General features: G+C 40.8%; 2 long non-coding RNA genes across 7 annotated transcripts in view; both read left to right on the top strand.

Annotated features, from left to right (window-relative positions):
• The window catches only part of LOC125610917, a 55916-nt gene that overhangs the window by 8426 nt on the left and 25465 nt on the right, over window positions 1-22025 (top strand). The window contains exons 1-5 of one of the 6 annotated variants that reach the window (XR_007340979.1): window positions 2088-2121; window positions 11456-11462; window positions 16709-16714; window positions 19496-19600; window positions 20044-20049. This is a non-coding gene — a long non-coding RNA (uncharacterized LOC125610917). Of the gene's footprint in view, window positions 1-2087; window positions 2122-9023; window positions 9035-9375; window positions 9390-11455; window positions 11463-12369; window positions 12375-13463; window positions 13475-16708; window positions 16715-18761; window positions 18799-19495; window positions 19661-20043; window positions 20050-22025 lie in introns of those variants that run through there. The other 5 variants (XR_007340978.1, XR_007340975.1, XR_007340983.1 and 2 more) reach the window with 5 other exon arrangements.
• On the top strand, window positions 12771-13184 carry LOC125610920. The gene is made up of 2 exons (XR_007340990.1): window positions 12771-13000; window positions 13149-13184. It is a non-coding gene; the product is annotated as an uncharacterized LOC125610920 (long non-coding RNA).

Raw genomic sequence — 22025 nt, 5'->3', positions numbered from 1 at the left:
ATTTCCTATTAGAAAGTTTTATCTGTTCAGCATGTGAAAATACAGAATGTTTCCATTTTTTAGTATCAGAAAAGCTAGAATTTTTTAAAGAATTCCTTAAAGGTTGAGTTTTGAGAACTATAGCATTAAAAAAAAATTAAGGGCTGGGGATCTGGGTCCGTGGTAGAACATTTGCCTGGCATGTGTGAGGCCCTGGTTCAATTCCCAGCACTACAAAGAGTAAATAAAATAAAATAAAAGGATAAAAACACTCTTTTTTTCTTTTTCTTTCTTTCTTTTTTTTTTTTTTCCTAATGAACTACATTGTTAGCAAAGTTAAATACAACATAAGAGCTGCTACCTGGTGAAAAACATGATGTTAAAGTTGGGGATGTAACTCAGAAACAAAGGGCCTGCTTAGCATATGTGAGGTGCTGAGTTCAATCCCCAGCACACAAAAGAGAAAAAGAAAAAAAAAATCATGCTAAATGAGATCAGAGATCCATGTCTCAAAAATAAACAGTGGTATAACTTGGACAGAAGAAGACAGTGTTATAGGCATGATTCTCAGGCCAGCAAGGTCAAGAAGCAAGAAATGTATTTTTCCCTCCCACCTTATGACAACACATATGTATTTCAAGCTTCTTTTCTATAGTGTTGGAGGAAATTTAACTTGGTCAATCTGAAGCCTCTTTGCATGGTCTAGTCCATTCCCTCAATTCTGGTGGGCTTCTGTAGTAACATGTTCATTTGTCAGTGGGCGGGGCCGGTCAGGGAGTAATTTGTATTGGTGCTTGATTTGGGTTATCATTTATTTTCCTCAGCTATTCTCCTTTATTCACTCCTCCTCCCTCCATTTTATTGTCCTTGAAGATCATAGCTCATTTGTCCTTTGTCCATTTGGTAAGACTCTGTTGCTGCCGTTTCTCTGCTGTCTATTCTTTGTTTGAGCATAAAAACCTGCTTGAGGTTGAGGTCCCCTCTGCCTAACCATGTCCTGTAACTGCTTCTCTGGGGTCTTCAGGTCTTCTCGGGAATCTATGTGGGAAATGAGGTCCCTATCACACAAATCTGCCATATCCCCTTACTTCCCTGGGGCCTAATTGGTCCTTTTCTTTGGAATTCTTGCACAGGTCTCTGTAAGCACTCATGGTGCTTTTGTGCTCTAGATCAGGATGATCCATCTGGAATCCTCTGTCCCTGTGAAAGGATATAGTCATCCAGGCTGGCAGGCTGATGAGCAGAAATACCTCAGTGCCAAGGAAAAGGCCCCCTTTTCTTGGTTACGACAGTGGTGCTGAGGTTGGGGGTTAGAATTGGCATCCCTCACCTCAAATCACATTTTTTCTTTAATCCCAGGGAGGAAACATTTCTCCCAAACACATATTTTTGGGAATACAGGCATTAGAGACTCAATACCTAGAAAGGGATTCCTTTTTCTTTCCTTTCTTGCTAATTCTTCACCTCTCTGAAGCAAACACCCTGATGTTGCCAGTCGGTTACTGCCTTAATGTACATGTTATCACAGGAGGAAGGGGAGGGTAGAAGGAGATTACTGCTTATGTCCTAGTCCTGAGAGGGGGTTGGAATTCTAATCAGACAAAGGAAAACAACACAAATATAAACTTTACCCTTCTCCTTTCATCTGGGATTGAAAAGTTTGAGAGGCAATGCAAACAATCCAAGCAGAACCCAGCTCAACTTTCAATACAAGACAAACACAGATTCTCCCTGTGACCAGAAGTGCAAACAGAGAAAAGGCTGCACATATACACTCAATAGTTCAAATTTAGGGAACCAAATTAAACTGTCAGCACAGACATTTCCTCTTGGAAAGGGGTAACTGTGAGAAATGAGATAGACCTGGAAACCTAAGCCATTCTAACAGCTTATGGGAGTGGTTCACAAAATTATAGCACATTTCATTATGTTTTCATATCTTTTGTTATAAACAAGATAAACAATGTTGCCCTTCTCAGAAATTACAATTAATGAGTCCAGTGAGAGGGAGTACCTGACTGTGATATACCAGAATTCAAGGAGAGTAGGCAGTTTCTGCCAAGTATGGGTCCTTATAATAGACTCAAAAGCACACATGGATTTTATAAATACATTTTGGCACTGGATTAGGTTCAAACGAGTGTGTAGGTATCCTAAATTTTTTTAAAAAAGATTAAGAAAATAAATATATATTACTGTACCTATAAATCAATACTACCCACTTGTTATGTTATCTGTCCATAACAACATTTAGAAGTTAGCAGGCAAGTTTTCCCATGAGGGATGGATGCTTATGTCTTCTTTGGCTAGGGTGGTCCTATAAAAACTATGCCCATTTTAAACTTCCACAAGAATATTTAAGTGTCTGGATCGGTGTTTCTCATTCTTTAAAGTACACATAAATTGCCTGGAGAACCCATTAAATGCAAAAATTCTGATTTAGTAGGTCTGGGGCGAGGCCAAGTGTTTGCATCTCTAAAAGACTTCTAGGAAATGCCAAGGCCCTTATCCATGGGCCACACTGAATGGCAGGGTTCTATGGGTCTAGTTGAGAATCAAAGGTGCTGTGCTAGGGACTGCAGGTCACTTGGGGTGGGCCTTCTTCTCCATCTTCCCCCAACCCCTTAGACCCAGGGAGTGGGCCTCCCCTGCTGCCAGGAGGGAACCTGTGGGTCTCAGGTTGTCATTATGGAATGGTTGAGTAGTGGGCCTGGGATGGTATATCAACACCATCTGGTGAATTACGAAGTAGCTTTTGTGTCAGGCATGATGTAAATTGGGGAACTTGGTGTGTTCAGGGCAATTATTTCCTAAAGTCCTCAGTTTGGGTTATCATATCTAAAATATGCCTGGGCTGGACCACCCTGTGGTTAAGTCCATGTGTGTGGGTTGGTCATCGTGTCCAGCCTCTCACTCTATTACAAGTTCAACAAGTCTGGACCAACAGCATGCACAGAGTGTTCAGTCTATCCACAGTGGTCAAGATTTTGGCCTTTGTATTTTTCCTGCACCATGTCATAGGTCTGAAAAAGGCCCTTCAGGCAACACCGAAAGTCAGAACTATAACCTAGGAGCATGCTTTGGAAGAGTTTGGTGAGGCTGGTAGTTTTGTAGCCTGATTACTAATCAGTCTATAAAAGGAGTCATCCTCAGCTTCAAATGCAGATTCTGCCTCTGCTCACATTCATTACCCCCACTCTCACCCTCTGTATCCACAGTTGGGAAGCTCCATGCTGGATAATCTATATAGAGATACAGGAAGCAGGGAGCTTCAAGAAAGTACCAGCTGGGTCAAAGGGTTCCCCTCTCCACCCGCAATAAAACAAATCAGCAAAGAAACAAAACATCTGTCTTCTCCTACCTCCAAGGAATGAAAGGTAAGAAAAGCACAGAATGCTTCCCTGTGCCTATGCCCGAACTCTGGGAATCAATTTTCTCATTAGCAAAGTAGAGATAATGGTAATTCTAACTTGTGGAGTTGTAATGTCAGGAGTGTTGAGTGACATCATGTGCGAAATGAGATGAGCTGGTGTGCAGGACACGGAATGAAGAAGAAAAAAAGGTAACAGTGTATTTTTAGCTATTTTAGACTCTGAAGAGGCTGAGCGCAATGATACATGACAGTAATCCCAGCTACTTGGGAGACTGAGGCAGGAGAATCACAAGTTTGAGGCCAGCCTGGGAAATATAGCAGGACCCTGCCCCAAACTAAAACAAAACAAAACAAAACAAAACAAAAAACATAAAAAGGCTGGGGCTATAGTGCAGTGTTAGAATACCCTGAGTTCAATCCCTAATGCTGAATAGAAAAGAAAGACAGAAAGGATGGATGGAAGGAAGGAAGGAAGGAAGGAAGGAAGGGAGGGAGGGAGGGAGGGAGGGATGGAGGGAGGGAGGGAAAAAGAAAGACAAATCTCAAAGGAAAACAGGAAAACCAGGCCTAAGTGAATCTTATAAAAATAAGCTTACGAAGAATGACCATTTAATTTATTGTCCAGATCAGAACACTTTTGAGCATTAAATATTCTGTATTTAGCTATCAATAAATCTGATGGGATAACAAGTATAAATAGATGCTCTGAATAGAATGTATATTCCCATAATTTATTTTTACATATTTCAGCTAAAAATCTTTGGTTCATATTTTCAAAGAAAATTGAAGAGGTCATTGTTTATTCATCAAAAGCAACCTGGGGGGCAGAGGGAATCGGGTATACAGCAATTAGTGAATTAAAAACAATAAAAAGTTTAGTAGAACAGAAGTCTGGATAGTACAGGAAAGCAAATCAGCAACTTACAGGGAAAAATTGAGTAAGTTCTTCTAGAACTGAGAGACTGGAACTTGATGGAAATTACTAGAAAACACAATAACTGGTCATCCACATGTTAAAAAAGGAAGGAGAAAAGAGGAAAAAATGGCTCTAGACACAGACTTTACACCTTTCATGAAAATTAGCTCAAAACACATCATAGGCCTAAGCATAAAATGCAAAACTTCAAAACTCCTAGAAGATAACACAGGAAAAGATTCAGAAGACCTTGAGTTTGGTGATGAATTGTTACACACATGCCAATCCCGAATATTTATCTGAAAATTTCCTGCTCACTAAAAATAAATTATAACAAAAAGAATTCAAAAATAGAAAAAATATTCCATAAAATAAATGGTGATGTCTTAGGAAAGCTAAAAAAAAAAAGTAAGTAAAGGTAAAACGTAATCATTGTTACTGTGGTCAAGAAGCGATGTAAAAAAGAAAAGTAATTTTTGTTTTTTAAACAGGGATTAAACCCAGGGGCTTAGCCAATGAGTTACATTCCCCAGCCTTTCTTTTTTTATTTTTATTTATTTATTTATTTTCATTTTTTAGTTTGAGACAAGATCTTGCTAAGTTGCTTAGGGCCTCAGTAACTTGCTGAGGCTGGCTTTGAACTTATGATCCTCCTGCCTCAGCCTCCCAAGGCACTGGAATTACAGATGTGCATCACTGTATCTGGCAAGAAAACTAATTCTTGAAAGAGACTTCATGTCATGAAACATTTACACATAGTCATCATTAGTGGCTACAAATATTTCAATAAGTCTCCAAACTTGTTATGAATTATTAGATATGAATTATTAGAACAGGCACAAAATTCAATAAAACTTGAAAAATTATATATTACAATTAATAGGATATAGATTAAACTGCTCTTAAAGATAAATTAAGTACCTTAAGTACAATGAGAATAATAACTAAATTTTTGATTCAACTCATTTTAGGATAACTTATTGTCTATTTAACAATGTCAATGAGAACGAGTCATTGCTGAATAGTTTTTCCTCACTGATATTAAACTTTACTAGAATGTTTATGACTATTTTCATTATTACTAAGAAGAAATTACTGGAAGAAATTTGCCTGGTTCGTGTTGCTTTAGTCCATTTTTTTTGTTGTTGTTGCTATAATAGAATACCGGATGATGGGTTATAAACAAAGAAAAGAGTTTTATTCAGCTAATGATTCTGTGGCTAGAAAGTCCAAACAGCATGGTACCAAGCTGTGTCACAACATTTAGGATAGTATCACATGGTGGAATACCATGAACAGGCTAGTGAAGAAGAGCTATTCAGGGGAGATAGTAGGCTAGCATTTATCAACAAACTCTTGGGGATACTGATCACATCCCAGGAGAGCCACAACTCCTTAAAGACAGCATTAATCCATTCAGGAACATGGATCCTTCATGACCTAATTATCTTTTAAAGTCTCTGACATTGGCACATTGAGGAATTAAGCCTCCACATGAATCTTGGTGGGAGCACGCCATGCTTAACCCATAGCAGGCTTGCTTCTCTTAGTTCCGTTGGTAGTGTTCTTATGAACATATGATTCAGTTAAGGAAAGAGGAACAAGTTGGATGGGGTCAGTAGGGCCTGTTTCTTTTTGTTGAGACTAACTAACCCACATAAACCTTTGATGTTCATTCCTTAGAGCTGGGTTCAAAAATTCACATCATTATCTCACCATCATCTATAATGACAATGTTGTCAGTATTAATTTTTTAGTTCTGCAGATCAGGCTGGTGTCTATATTATAGCAAGCCCAGAGAGATCACACTGAGGGTGGTGGGAGAATTATCATTTCCAGAAAATCAACAAAAGCAGCCAGAACGTTAGTTACCTTACTACTGAGTCAAACATAGATCAAAGCCCATCTATAGGCATTAGCAATATGGACTTTTTTTTTTGTAATGGAAATATTTAAAAAATTGTACTAACTACTGCTTTCAAAAAAGAGTCATATCAGATTTTCCTTTTATCAAAGAAATACATTATAAATAGCCATGGAAACTTTGTATTAATAAGGATATCCTACAAAGAATGAAGACCATTACACACTTTCAGTGTTTTTGAAAGAAAAAATACATTGTATCTGTCTTTTTTTTTAAACAGAAACTATTTCTAGAAAGTCTAAAATAATCTTTAATCTCCTTTATTTGCAAAAGAGTTATCAAATATTAGAAACATGTTAACCAATAACTTTATCATAAAATTTTATGTACTATGTTACAACTTCATCAGTTGTCTGGGAAATGTTTTGAACATCATTTTCCTTGGAAACATTTAAGGGAGCCTTGTCAAGCAAGAATAAGTAAATAATAGATTGACTATTTGAGGATCCTAAGTAATTTCTATTAAAAGATAGAAAACCTCTGCAGATAGATGGTTTTACAATCAAAATGATCTACCTTACCTTTGGTCTGTGAAGACCTAGATTGACTTTCTATGAACATTTGCACTCACTGATTAAGTCAGTATTTCATATATTCATTTTCTTACTCTTAGTATTATTCCAAATTTTTAAGACAAATAACAACAAACACACACACACACACACACACACACACACACACGTCATTTACAAGCTGAAGGACCATGAAAGCCAGTGGAGTAATTGAATCTGAGTTTGAAGGCCTGAGAACAAGGGAAACCAATACTAAAACTCTTAGTCCAAGGCCAAAGAACTGAGCTGTGAGTGGGGAGTTGCTAGTTTAAGTTCCAGAGTCTGAAGGCCCAAGAATCTAGAGCTCTGATGTCCAATAGCAAGAAAGATGTAAATCTGAATGGATTTGCTCTTCCCCAGCCAATTTGTTATATCCAGGCCCACAGTGGTTTGAATTGAATTGGCAGATCTTCTTCATTCAGTCTACTGACTCAAATATTAATTTCTTTCAGAGACACTCTAATAGACCCAGAAATAATGATTTACCAGTCACTTGGGTGTCCTATGACCTAGCTGACATATAAAATTAACCATCACACTCCATTATCAATTTAGCCAATTGATTAATTAAATGTTTCTTATGTCTTGGATCTTTGTGAGATACCCAGTGTGTGTAAGGCATATAATATCCTTCCTGCTCTTAAGGAGAACACCATGTTGTGAGATGCAAGCAGCATGATGACAGGGCTAAATCCAGGTGCAAAGAGACCATACAGAAGAATTAAGTGACACAGTTCTTCAGGGGTACAGTGAAGGGCACTGGAGGAATGTAGGGGGGAAATTCAAACACAAGTAGGGTTTAAGCAGGTAAGAGGTCCACTCCAACTACATAGAAGGAGAGACACTGATGAAGTCTCTTCAAGGCCACAGGGTTCTGAAAGGCAGGTTCAAAAGTTTCATGAGAAGCCAAAGAAGAGGTTTTCATATATCATGATGATCAAGAGGAAGCAAAATACTTACTTTAAAACTTCCTTTCCCCCAGCTCCTAATGTGGAACCCATTTTTCAGGGCCAGCCCCATGGACCACCTACTTCTCTTGCTTGTCCCATGGAGCATGAAGTTCCCCAAAGGGGGAAATTTTTCCAAGGAACAGCATATGGGTTCGCCTGTGGACTGGGTCAGGTCTCCCACAGTCTTCCAGGAGGAAGTGGGTGCTCAGGTCCCTAGAGATGAGGGCATGTGGAGATTAAGGGGTGGGGGCTCTGAAGGCAGATTGCCTCGGAATCCAGGCTCCTGGGGTTATGACTTGGGAATGTGAGCCAGTTACCTGACTGTGCATGTTACATGTTCTTCTGTGAAGCAGGCAACCAATGAGACTTAGCTCATAGGCTTCTTTGAGCCTAAAAGGAGCTAACACCCAGAAAGGGGGCATGTGGACATGAGCACAAGACCCTGCATATACTCAGGGAGGCCATGGTCACTCATGGCAGCTGGGGCAGCCTGGGACATTTTCCAGGCTGCGTCTATTGAATAGTAGGTGTTTCTCGCCAACCCCAGCTTTGCCTATTCATTGCATCATGCCATCAAAACTCTGGAAGAGAGAACTACTACAAATTTCAAGAAGAGAACCTAGATATTTAAGTCCAGTCAATAGTAAAAAATGGAAGACATTTATGGCACACTGTAAATACTATCTTATTGAATGGAAATAGAGACAAATATTTGGGAAAGCTCTTATGAAATTGACAGAGCCCAATGAGTTGACGTTCTTTTAGGTCCAAAGCTATTTCTTAGCTTTGATCTACTATTCCGTAAAGTGTGTGTATGTGTGTGTGTGTGTGTGTGTGTGTGTGCCACACATGTGTATTTTCCTCAGGTGTTCTTTTTTTTTTTTTAAATATTTATTGTTTAGTTATTGGCAGACACAACATCTTCATTTGTATGTGGTGCTGAGGATCGAACCCGGGCCGCACACATGCCAGTTGAGCGCGCTACCGCTTGAGCCACATCCCCAGCCCTCTCAGGTGTTCTTAAACCCATGTCTCTTTTTTTTTTTTTTTTGACAAATACATAAGGGGCCATGAAATTTCCACCAAGATTTCAAAGAAAGACCTGGAAGCCAGGCAAAATGTTGCTGGATCAAAGTCCCTGTAGGTGCCCCTGAGAGACCAATGCTTGAAGTTGTAGGTAAAGTGAAGCTGTGATGGAGACCCCAGATGAGCAGTTAGTGACAACTGAAACCTAATGAATTTATCCTAGTTTGAATGAACTTTGTGGTTAGAAATGGTAGGTGGTAGGACATGCTTGGAGGAGGTGAGCCATAGTGAGTTGGTCCTGGAGGTGTTCTTCCTGTGGCCCTTTCCTGTCTCAGTTTTCTGACCCCCATCTGTTGATACATTTCCTCCACTGGGCCCTCCCCCCATGATGGGCTGGTGCACTAAGGACCCAGAGCAAGGGAGCCAGTGATCTATGACTTCTGAGAATGTGAGGTTACAAAATACTTTCCTGGCTGTCAATTGTTCTTGTCATATACTTTGGTCACAATGAAAGAAACAAATGACTAAAGCAAGGGGATGTGTCCTCTGGTATTCTATCCCCATTTGTCCTTCCACACTTGTGACTCTCCTGTGTTCCTCTGTTGCCATGGCAGCCAAGGTTCTCAGAACAAAGGATTCTGACAATTGCACTTCTCAGTTACTGGATTCAGTACCTGAAGGACTTCAGGTAGCCTGGGTCTGCTTCAGGAGTTGGCAGCATCTTTTTTTCGCAGGAAGTCACTAGAGCCAGTTTTGACAGAGTCTACAGGTACATGAATGTGTGTGTGCGAGAACAGAAGATAGAAATAGAGATAGACAGACAGACAGACAGACAGATAGATAGATAGATAGAGAGATATCTCAAGGGAAAGCCAATGTTTGTTTTCTCTTCCCCAATGACTTGCTGAAGCATCACGGGAAATGCTGGACTAAAGATACCATCCGATGATGTCAGGATGGGCATTTAATTAGATGTATTCTTTCTAGAAATTAATTTAATATCAATTATCATAATTTTATAATATTTGTAATTTTTGAGTCAATGATCCAACCTATAGGACTATGTAAAGGAAGGCAAAAATGTGTGGATAAGGGGGTTTAATATCATTAATAAGACCATTGTTAATGGTCTTAATTATCTAAGGTTCATTGATCAACTATGTTGATGATTGTCAACAGGTGATCACCAAAGAGAGTTAATGAGAAAGTGCTGAAGGGTCACAGAATAGCCATATATTTGTTTCCTGTAGTTTGTGCCACAAAATTTAATAATCTCAATTTCTTTGATGTGACATCCACATATGTGCACACATGTACAATCCATACATGTATGTAGATAAGAGGGAAAGAAAACTATAAAGGAATGCACCAAACTCTTTCCCTGAGGATTGTCATTCATTCCCCTTGGATGGTGGGATATGGGTATTTCTTTACATCTTTGACTTTCCTGTAGCTTTCAAATTTATACAACTATCTTTTATGGCAGGCAGTTCTTCCAACTGTAGTGATAAGACAAAGCATGAGAGGTATCAGGTGGAGATGCTCAGGGCAGAGGGTCATTATTCAATAAAATGAGTTTTCCAAGAGAAAGAACTGCCTCTTGGGCCCTTGACTGGAGAGTGCAAATACAGGATGCACTTCTGCCTGAGTGGGATAGCTGGGAATGGATAAAGGAATGGGCATCATTTGGAAAAGTACATGAGTCCCTTCCCCCATCATGAAGTAATGTTTTTCTTTTGAAATTTCCAGAGCCCAGGGAGCCGGGGCTTTTGATCAGGAATGTGGGTGGAACAAATCGGACATAATTTTCCTATGTTCATATCAGAATCAACCCCCATAGAGAGAGAAGACAGGAGTGGAGGGGAAGGTATGGGAGGGGGGATAGTAGAAGATAGGAAAGGAAGCATAATACAACAGACACTAGTAGAGCAGTATGTAAAAAAGGTGGATGTGTAACCGATGTGAATCTGCAATATGTATACGGGGTAAAAATGGGAGTTCATAATCCATTTGAATCAAATGTATGAAATATGATATGTCAAGAGATTTGTAATGTTTTGAACAACTAATAATAAAAAAATAATAAAATTATATATATATAAAAAAAGAATCCACCCCCAGTGAAGTCACATCATGTACAACCACAAGAATGAGAACCTGAGGTATATTCCATGGGTATATAATATGTCAGCATACACTGTACTGTCATGTATATCTAAAATGCACAAATAAAAATATTAGAGTTCATTTAGCAACTAGTGTTAGGGCTAGTGGTTAATACTTGCTATTATTTATCCATTTAATGAGGCAATCCTAGTGGTTATAAGGTGGGATCTCATTACATCCTTTTCTTAAAATTATTTTTAGTTATAGATGGACACAATATCTTTTTTTATTTATTTTTATGTGGTGCTGCGGATCAAATCCAGTCAGTGCCTCACATGGGCGAACCACACGTTCTACAACTGACCTAGAGCCCCAGCCCCCTCATTCCATCCTTGATTTGCCTTTGATGGCTAATGATGTGGACCATCGTTTCATGGATTTGATGGCCCTTTGGGTGTCTTCTTTGCAGAATTTTCTCTTCTAAATCTTAGCCCATTTTCAATGGGGTTGTCTTTTTATTATCGAGTTTAAATATTACTGATGCTGGTTTTTGCAGCAAAAGTTTTAATTTTGATGAAATCTCATTTACCTAGTTGTTTTGCTTGTGATTCTGATGCTATATCTCAGAAGGCTTTCCGTAACCTGAGATTGCAAAGATTTACTCTGATGTTTCCTTCCGAGTGTCCTGGGGCTGTCCTTATTTGGTCTGTGGGTCACAGAGTTCAATCTTGCTCACGTGTGTGAAGCACTTCACCTTCATCGTTTGGCATGAGGCTGTCCGGCTGCCCAGGCAACAGTTGTTAAAAGGACTATTGTTGTTGTTGTTGTTGTTATATTTTAATTTGCTCTTTTTAGATACACATGTTAGGAGAGTGTATTTTGACATATTATTCATACCTGGAGGATAACTTAGGGTCTCATTCGAGTGGTTGTACATGATGTGAGCTTCACTGGGGTGTATTCCTATATGAACGTAAAACCTTATGTCTGACTCATTCTACCTCCTTTCCTGTTCCCCTCTCCTCTCCCTTCCCTTGGTTGTCTCCTTTTGAAGGTCCGTTGGCTTCAGGATCACTCTGTACTTCAGTGGTCTAGGGTGGAAATCCTTCTTTCCTTCTCAAGGGTCTATATTCTGGTCAAAAAGCTCCATTTCAGGAAAGTATTTTGGAACCTCAATGTACAGCTCCACTTCCCCTGCACAGAAGGAGAGGTCGAGGTGAATTCTCTTCAAGGACACAGTGCTCTGGAAGGCAGGCTTAAAGTTTTCATCAAAAGCCAAAGCAGAGCATTTCAGATCTCCTTATGTCAAAGAGGAAGCTTAATACTTATTTCACGACTTCCCTTCCCCCCTGCTCCACATGTGGACCCCATTGTTCAGGGCCAGCTCTATGGAATGCCTATTCCTATTGCTTGTCCCATGGAGCATCACGTTCTGCACAGGGGAGTTTCTACAGAGGAACAGCCTATGGGTTTGCCTGTGGACTGGGTCAGCTCTCCCCGCAGTCTTCCAGGAGGAAGTGGGTGCTCAGGTCCCTAGAGATGAGGGCGTGTGGAGATTAAGGGGTGGGGGCTCTGAAGGCAGATTGCCTCTGAATCCTGGTGCTTGTGGTTATGACTTGGGAATGTGAGCCAGTTACCTGACTGCGCATGTTACATGTTCTTCTGTGAAGCAGGCAACCAATGAGACTTAGCTCATAGGCTTCTTTGAGCCTAAAAGGAGCTAACACCCAGAAAGGGGGCATGTGGACATGAGCACAAGACCCTGCATATACTCAGGGAGGCCATGGTCACTCATGGCAGCTGGGGCAGCCTGGGACATTTTCCAGGCTGCATCTATTGAATAGTAGGTGTTTCTCGCCAACCCCAGCTCTGCCTATTCATTGCATCATGCCATCAAAACTCTGGAAGAGAGAACTACTGCAAACTTCAAGAAGAGAAAGTCCAGTCAATAGTAAAAAATGGAAGACATTTATGGCACACTGTAAATACTATCTTATTGAATGGAAATAGAGACAAATATTTGGGAAAGCTCTTATGAAATTGACAGAGCCCAATGAGTTGACGTTCTTTTAGGTCCAATAGCTATTTCTTAGCTTTGATCTACTATTCCGTAAAGTGTGTGTATGTGTGTGTGTGTGTGTGTGTGTGTGTGCCACACATGTGTATTTTCCTCAGGTGTTCTTTTTTTTTTTTTAAATATTTATTGTTTAGTTATTGGCAGACACAACATCTTCATTTGTATGTGGTGCTGAGGATCGAACCCGGGCCGCACACATGCCAGTTGAGCGCGCTACCGCTTGAGCCACATCCCCAGCCCTCTCAGGTGTTCTTAAACCCATGTCTCTTTTTTTTTTTTTTTGACAAATACATAAGGGGCCATGAAATTTCCACCAAGATTTCAAAGAAAGACCTGGAAGCCAGGCAAAATGTTGCTGGATCAAAGTCCCTGTAGGTGCCCCTGAGAGACCAATGCTTGAAGTTGTAGGTAAAGTGAAGCTGTGATGGAGACCCCAGATGAGCAGTTAGTGACAACTGAAACCTAATGAATTTATCCTAGTTTGAATGAACTTTGTGGTTAGAAATGGTAGGTGGTAGGACATGCTTGGAGGAGGTGAGCCATAGTGAGTTGGTCCTGGAGGTGTTCTTCCTGTGGCCCTTTCCTGTCTCAGTTTTCTGACCCCCATCTGTTGATACATTTCCTCCACTGGGCCCTCCCCCCATGATGGGCTGGTGCACTAAGGACCCAGAGCAAGGGAGCCAGTGATCTATGACTTCTGAGAATGTGAGGTTACAAAATACTTTCCTGGCTGTCAATTGTTCTTGTCATATACTTTGGTCACAATGAAAGAAACAAATGACTAAAGCAAGGGGATGTGTCCTCTGGTATTCTATCCCCATTTGTCCTTCCACACTTGTGACTCTCCTGTGTTCCTCTGTTGCCATGGCAGCCAAGGTTCTCAGAACAAAGGATTCTGACAATTGCACTTCTCAGTTACTGGATTCAGTACCTGAAGGACTTCAGGTAGCCTGGGTCTGCTTCAGGAGTTGGCAGCATCTTTTTTTCGCAGGAAGTCACTAGAGCCAGTTTTGACAGAGTCTACAGGTACATGAATGTGTGTGTGCGAGAACAGAAGATAGAAATAGAGATAGACAGACAGACAGACAGACAGATAGATAGATAGATAGAGAGATATCTCAAGGGAAAGCCAATGTTTGTTTTCTCTTCCCCAATGACTTGCTGAAGCATCACGGGAAATGCTGGACTAAAGATACCATCCGATGATGTCAGGATGGGCATTTAATTAGATGTATTCTTTCTAGAAATTAATTTAATATCAATTATCATAATTTTATAATATTTGTAATTTTTGAGTCAATGATCCAACCTATAGGACTATGTAAAGGAAGGCAAAAATGTGTGNGGTAATATCGCCATTTTGATTTCTTGTTGATAGTTCCTATGTTGCCAATTCACCTCCCAGGACTATTATCATCCTCCTCACTCATCCATAGGTTCTCTCAAAGGCGTTTCTCCTCCTTTAACTACCACCCTGTTTGACTTTCATTGTTCACTGTTGAGAGCCACAGCCGAAGGGGCCCCAGCAAACTTCTAGTTGCCAGCAAACTTCCAGCTGCCAGCTGATGATTGGCTCACAGCGGCCCCAGCAAATTTCTAGCTGCCAACTGATTGGCTCCTCTTCTGTGATGCTCATTGGGCTGTTTTCCCGCCCTTTCAGACCATGGAGCTGCTCATTGGGCGACTTTTTTTGGCTCCGCCCAGAGGGCCCAGCCAATCGGCCTCAAGAGCAGGAGGAGAGGGGGAGGTGGAGAGGCTTGTGGGAAGCCGGTGGTGGCAGTTGGGCTCTGAAGGTTTTTCCTGAGGAGCTGTGTGGTTTGGTTTGTGTGGTTCTAAAAATGAAGTTCGTTTCTTTTGACAAGTGGCTCCTGAATTGTGCCCAGCCAGACTGCAGCAGTTCATATTTTGAGAAGCCTATGAGATTTAGTCTTAGAGTCTTCCTTTCCTCTGTTTCAACCTCCTTATCTCCCTCCTCCCTTACACAGACATTGGGCACATGGAAAACTCACTAGCTTAACATACCAAAAAAGGTGTCTGGATCTTTGGGGTCAAGGGGCTATTTGTTGAGGAGTTAAAGCCAGGAAACATGCGAACATAAAGGTCTGTGGGTGAGAGTAGTCTGTAGCAGTGATACAAAGAGACAGTTGAATGTGGAAGTTTTCATAAAGTATCACAGAATGTCCATTTACATGGTATTTCCCCCTGTTTTTTAATTGGTAAAATACATATAAAGTATACTAGTTTAACTGTTCTTATGCATACAACTCAGATGTTTTGAGTATATTCTACCTCCATATGTTTTATCCCCCAAATAAAGCAATATATTAATACGAAATAGCATTAAAACATGCACAAAGTAAACATCAAGATGAGAATATTGTTCATGAGGGAAGTGGGAGCAAACAGAACAGCCGAGGGGGAGATGAGGGACCTAAGTCTTATCTATAATATATTCTTTTTGGGGGTGGGGATTCAGGAATTGAACTCAGGGACCTTTGACCACTGAGCCACATCCCCTGCCCTATTTTGTGTTTTATTTAGACACAGATTCTCATTGAGTTGATTAGCGCCTTGCTTTTGCTGAGGCTGTCTTTGAACTTGTGATCCTCCTGCCTGAACCTCTGGAGCTCCTAGGAATACAGGCGTGCACCCTCAGCCCAGCTATCATATATTTTTACTAGTAAGTAATGAATCGAATATGGCAAACTGTCAAGGCTTGACAAACTTCGTTGTAACAAATAGTTGGTTGTTTTCTTAATAAGTTTTCCTACTTTAATGTATTTGTCTTTGACCTTTTCATCTTGGCCTCAGTGTGCACTTCCAGAGAAGGTGCAAGCATACTGAAGGGCATCCATATGTCCCTCAGCCCACTGCTCCAAGGGTGACATCTTACACGGGTACCACAGTGAGCAGACCACGGTGGGAACTTTGGTGCAATACCATTGACTAGCACAGAGACAGCCCTGGAGCTGCCCCAGTTCTTCCACTAAGGTCCTTTTCCTACTCTATGAGATCTTTAGAAACACAAGTTGTATTTAAATGTACATACCCATGATTCGGCTGCAGTGTGTGACAGGTCCTCATTCTTCCTTTACCTTTCATGACCTGACAATGATCAGATATTTTCTCACATGTCCCACAGCTGGAGTTTTCTATCACTTTATCATAACTGTAGTAAGGTGATGCAGGTGGGCAAGAATCCACAGAGGCTTTGTTGAGGGTTCCGTGTGTCCTATCACAGGTTCAGAATGCCTCTTTTTATACTTTTAAATTACATCATAATTTAAAAAATGGAAGCCAGGTGAAGTGGTGCATCCTGTCACCCCAGCTACTCTGGTGACTGAAGAAGAAGGATCATACATTCAAGGTCATCCTGGGCAATGTGTAAAGACCCTGTCACAAAATAAAATAATAAAAAGGGTTGTGAGCGTCATTCAGTGGTAGAGAGCTGTTAAGTGTGTACAAGGCTCAGGGTTTGATCCCTGGCACTGGAAAGGAAGGAAGAAAGACAGAAAAGTAAGAAGGAAGGAAATAAGGTAGGAAGGAAAGAAGGATGGAAAGAAGGAAGGAAAGAAGGAAGGAAGGGAGGGAGGGAGGGAAGGAGGAGTCTAGTATGTGATCTGGAATCTCTAGAAAAAGAGAATGAGTAGGAGATTGTAGCCTGTGTGTTTTGGTGCCTGCCTGTAATCCCAGTGGCTCAGGAGGCTGAGGCAGGGCCAGCTCAGCTACTTAGCAAGGCCCTCCAAAGTAACTCAGCAAGACGACTGTCTCTAAATAAAATATATATTTTTTAAAAAAGGTCTGAGGATTTGGTTGAGAGGTTAATCACTGCTGGGTTCAATTCCTTGTACAAAGAAAAATAATAACAAAAATGAAACACATAGAAGGTTGTACCCATAAAGAGAGAATATTTTCCAAGGTGTGGACCCATGGACTTATGGTGGGTGAGAAGTCCAGGACCTGCCATCTGCCAGCTGGAGACCCAGGAGTACCAGTGGTAATGGTCTAGTCTGAGTCTGAAGGCTGGAGAAGCAGGAGGGCTGATGGGACAAGTCCAGTCCAAGTCCAGAGGCAGGAAGGACTGATGTCTAAGCTCCAAGACAGTTGGGCAGAGCAGTCTTTTGTTTTATGCAGACCTGGAATGAATTTGAAAGCGGCCCACACACACTGGGGCAGCTAGTCTGCTTTACTGGGTCAATGTTCTTTGTTTCTTTGTTTGTTTGGTTAGGTACTGGATGATGAACCCAGAGGCACTTCTCCAGTGAGCAACACCTCCAGCCTTTTTCCTGTTTTATTTAGAGACCGTCTCACTGAGTTGCTTAGGGCCTTGCTAAGATGCCAAGGCTGGCTTTGAAATCACAATCCTCCTGCCTCAGTCTCCCAAGCTACTAGGATTCCAGGCTTTCACCACCCTACCTGGCTTAGTGGAGCAAATATTAATCTCATCCAGACACATCCTCACAGACACACCCAGAATGATGCTTAACCAAAAAGTATCTGGAAACCCTATAGTCCATCGAGTTGACACATAAAATTAACCATTATATTAGCTTAACTGATAAACAAGAAACTTCCTGTAGGTATTTAGGTTCCAAGTCTCATTGAGTCAAATGGATTTCAGGAAGTGTCCCATCTCTTAATGTCACTCTGGGTACTGACTTTACATCTAAAGCATAGATCCACAACTTAGTATCATTTTTGATACCTGAAGAAGATTTATTATGATCTTGCTTCATGAGAAGGCAGTTAATGCCAAAAGAGCAAGGCCAGCAAGTCTGATTAAGGCCCTAGAAGGAGAGGAACATTGGAGGTATTGTGAAGAAGGACCCCAAGTCCCCTAATCTGTTAGGAGATGTAAAGATCAGTTTTCACTTGGAAGTTACTGCACTCCTCAGCATGGCCACCAAGGGGGATGTGTGTCATTGCTATTTCTATGATGCTTTAGGAAAAGTTTCTAAATAAATAAATTAAAAAAAATATTAAACTACAAATAGTAAGTATTGTTTTCTTCCTGGGGCAGGAAAGGGTATGAGTGTCTGGGACATTCATTAGCTGAGTTGCACATTTCCAATGGGGACAAAAATGTGTGTGTGTGTTTTCTTTGTCAGCAGAGAGTAACACAAAAATGCATTTGAGAGAAATTGTAAAAATAAATAAAAGTGCAATTTTTTTTAGGTTCTCTCTGTGTCGTTTTTTTATTTCCAAGAGCTGGGTTTTATTTTCCCCTCTTAAGCAGCATTACTGACATGCACTTCACATACCAAGGTCTATACATTACAGTTAAGTGGTTTCTTATATATTCACATGGTTTTGAAACCATCACCCCTGTGTAACTCTAGAATATTTTCATCAACATAGAAAGAACCTTTGGACAGATTAGGAAGGGATCTGCATTTCCCCAACAGCTCCTCATCCACTTTTTTCTCTCTATATTTGCATATTCTGAATGTTTGTTATTAGAGGAAGCAGATGATATGTGAGTCTTGTGACTGGCTTCTTTCACTGAGATCCTGTTTTCCAGGTTCACAGATGTTGTGGCATGAATCAGTACTCCATTCCTTTTCATAACTGAGTAATGTTTCACTGTGTAGATCTCCTCTACTGATGGACATTTGGGTTGACTCCACTTTGGGAAAATTATGAGTAACATTTCATTTAACATTCATGTCCAGGTTTCTGTGGAGACATAACTCTGCAATTCTCTAGAGTGCAGGCTTAGGAGGGACGTAGTTGGGTCATGCTGTCTGAGGGACTGCCAATGTCTTTGCATGTGGGTGCACCATTCTCTGTCCCCACTGGCATGCAACAAGGATTTGGGTTCTACACATCCTTGGGGTTTGAAGAGAATTCGTCAGTATCTCTCCTTCTGTGCAGCTGAAGTGGAGCTGTGTGTTGTGTTATCACCCATAAAATGGAGCACTTTGATCAGAATATGAACACTTGAGAAGGAAAGAAGTTTTCCATCCTAGACCACTAAAATGCAGAGTGATCCTGAAGAGAAGGGAGTTTTATTTTATTTTTTTAATTTTTTTTAATTTTTTTTTGTGGGGGGAGCAGTGGATAATATATTATTTATTGTGACATTTCATGCTAGATTAAGCAATATCATAATAATGCCAAGGCCATTTCAAAGCTTAGAAATTAAAATAAAACTTCCTAGAAGACAAAAAGTCATCAAAAATTTTGCTTATTAAGAAAAAACATATCTTTGCTAAAATTTTAACTTTTCATATGTTTTTTTTCTTTGTAATCAACCAGATGAATCATATGCCACAGTGTATTTTATTCTTTTGTTAAATGAATGAAGCTCAGATGTATAAAATTCATTTTTTTTATAAAAGTAAATACCTCTAACAAAACTTGTGGAGTATTCCATATTATTGGAAATTTTACATGTTGAAAGTACTAAACATATCAGAAATATTTCCTTTACCTGATTTTTTAGTATTCTTTTGATAATGGCCTTATAATTATTTTTTTTCACCAACAGTCTTTTTTTTTAACTGTTTTTTTTTTTTTATTGTTGATTGTTCAAAACATTACATAGTTCTTGATATATCATCTTTCACACTTTGCTTCAAGTGGGTTATGAGGGCGATCTGGCTGCGACATCTGTCACCCCATTGATCGCCAGGGTTGATTTGGCTGATCTGGCTGGCTAGGCGGGTGTCCCCTTCCTCCCTCACCGCTCCATGTGCGTCCCTCCCGAAGCTGCACGCTCAGTCGAAGAGGACGACCTTCCCCGATAGGGGAGGACCGTTCTTCAGTCAAGGGTATACGAGTAGCTGCGCTCCCCTGCTAGAACCTCCAAACAAGCTCTCAAGAAGGGAGTTTTAAAAGGAGACAACCATGCGAAGGGAGTGGAGATGGGATCAGGAATGTGGGTGGAACAAATCGGACATAAGTTTCCTATGTTCATATCAGAATCAACCCCCATAGAGAGAGAAGATGGGAGTGGAGGGGAAGGGACGGGAGGGGGGATAGTAGAAGATAGGAAAGGAAGCATAATACAACAGACACTAGTAGAGCAGTATGTAAAAAGGTGGATGTGTAACCGATGTGAATCTGCAATATGTATACGGGGTAAAAATGGGAGTTCATAATCCATTTGAATCAAATGTATGAAATATGATATGTCAAGAGATTTGTAATGTTTTGAACAACTAATAATAAAAAAATAATAAAATTATATATATATAAAAAAAGAATCCACCCCCAGTGAAGTCACATCATGTACAACCACAAGAATGAGAACCTGAGGTATATTCCATGGGTATATAATATGTCAGCATACACTGTACTGTCATGTATATCTAAAATGCACAAATAAAAATATTAGAGTTCATTTAGCAACTAGTGTTAGGGCTAGTGGTTAATACTTGCTATTATTTATCCATTTAATGAGGCAATCCTAGTGGTTATAAGGTGGGATCTCATTACATCCTTTTCTTAAAATTATTTTTAGTTATAGATGGACACAATATCTTTTTTTATTTATTTTTATGTGGTGCTGCGGATCAAATCCAGTCAGTGCCTCACATGGGCGAACCACACGTTCTACAACTGACCTAGAGCCCCAGCCCCCTCATTCCATCCTTGATTTGCCTTTGATGGCTAATGATGTGGACCATCGTTTCATGGATTTGATGGCCCTTTGGGTGTCTTCTTTGCAGAATTTTCTCTTCTAAATCTTAGCCCATTTTCAATGGGGTTGTCTTTTTATTATCGAGTTTAAATATTACTGATGCTGGTTTTTGCAGCAAAAGTTTTAATTTTGATGAAATCTCATTTACCTAGTTGTTTTGCTTGTGATTCTGATGCTATATCTCAGAAGGCTTTCCGTAACCTGAGATTGCAAAGATTTACTCTGATGTTTCCTTCCGAGTGTCCTGGGGCTGTCCTTATTTGGTCTGTGGGTCACAGAGTTCAATCTTGCTCACGTGTGTGAAGCACTTCACCTTCATCGTTTGGCATGAGGCTGTCCGGCTGCCCAGGCAACAGTTGTTAAAAGGACTATTGTTGTTGTTGTTGTTGTTATATTTTAATTTGCTCTTTTTAGATACACATGTTAGGAGAGTGTATTTTGACATATTATTCATACCTGGAGGATAACTTAGGGTCTCATTCGAGTGGTTGTACATGATGTGAGCTTCACTGGGGTGTATTCCTATATGAACGTAAAACCTTATGTCTGACTCATTCTACCTCCTTTCCTGTTCCCCTCTCCTCTCCCTTCCCTTGGTTGTCTCCTTTTGAAGGTCCGTTGGCTTCAGGATCACTCTGTACTTCAGTGGTCTAGGGTGGAAATCCTTCTTTCCTTCTCAAGGGTCTATATTCTGGTCAAAAAGCTCCATTTCAGGAAAGTATTTTGGAACCTCAATGTACAGCTCCACTTCCCCTGCACAGAAGGAGAGGTCGAGGTGAATTCTCTTCAAGGACACAGTGCTCTGGAAGGCAGGCTTAAAGTTTTCATCAAAAGCCAAAGCAGAGCATTTCAGATCTCCTTATGTCAAAGAGGAAGCTTAATACTTATTTCACGACTTCCCTTCCCCCCTGCTCCACATGTGGACCCCATTGTTCAGGGCCAGCTCTATGGAATGCCTATTCCTATTGCTTGTCCCATGGAGCATCACGTTCTGCACAGGGGAGTTTCTACAGAGGAACAGCCTATGGGTTTGCCTGTGGACTGGGTCAGCTCTCCCCGCAGTCTTCCAGGAGGAAGTGGGTGCTCAGGTCCCTAGAGATGAGGGCGTGTGGAGATTAAGGGGTGGGGGCTCTGAAGGCAGATTGCCTCTGAATCCTGGTGCTTGTGGTTATGACTTGGGAATGTGAGCCAGTTACCTGACTGCGCATGTTACATGTTCTTCTGTGAAGCAGGCAACCAATGAGACTTAGCTCATAGGCTTCTTTGAGCCTAAAAGGAGCTAACACCCAGAAAGGGGGCATGTGGACATGAGCACAAGACCCTGCATATACTCAGGGAGGCCATGGTCACTCATGGCAGCTGGGGCAGCCTGGGACATTTTCCAGGCTGCATCTATTGAATAGTAGGTGTTTCTCGCCAACCCCAGCTCTGCCTATTCATTGCATCATGCCATCAAAACTCTGGAAGAGAGAACTACT

Source organism: Marmota marmota, unplaced genomic scaffold (assembly GCF_001458135.2).
Source record: "Marmota marmota marmota unplaced genomic scaffold, marMar, whole genome shotgun sequence".
Classification (NCBI taxonomy): domain Eukaryota; kingdom Metazoa; phylum Chordata; class Mammalia; order Rodentia; family Sciuridae; genus Marmota; species Marmota marmota.
The sequence above is the reverse complement of the archived record's forward strand: the minus strand, read 5'-3'. Positions and strand labels throughout refer to the sequence as shown.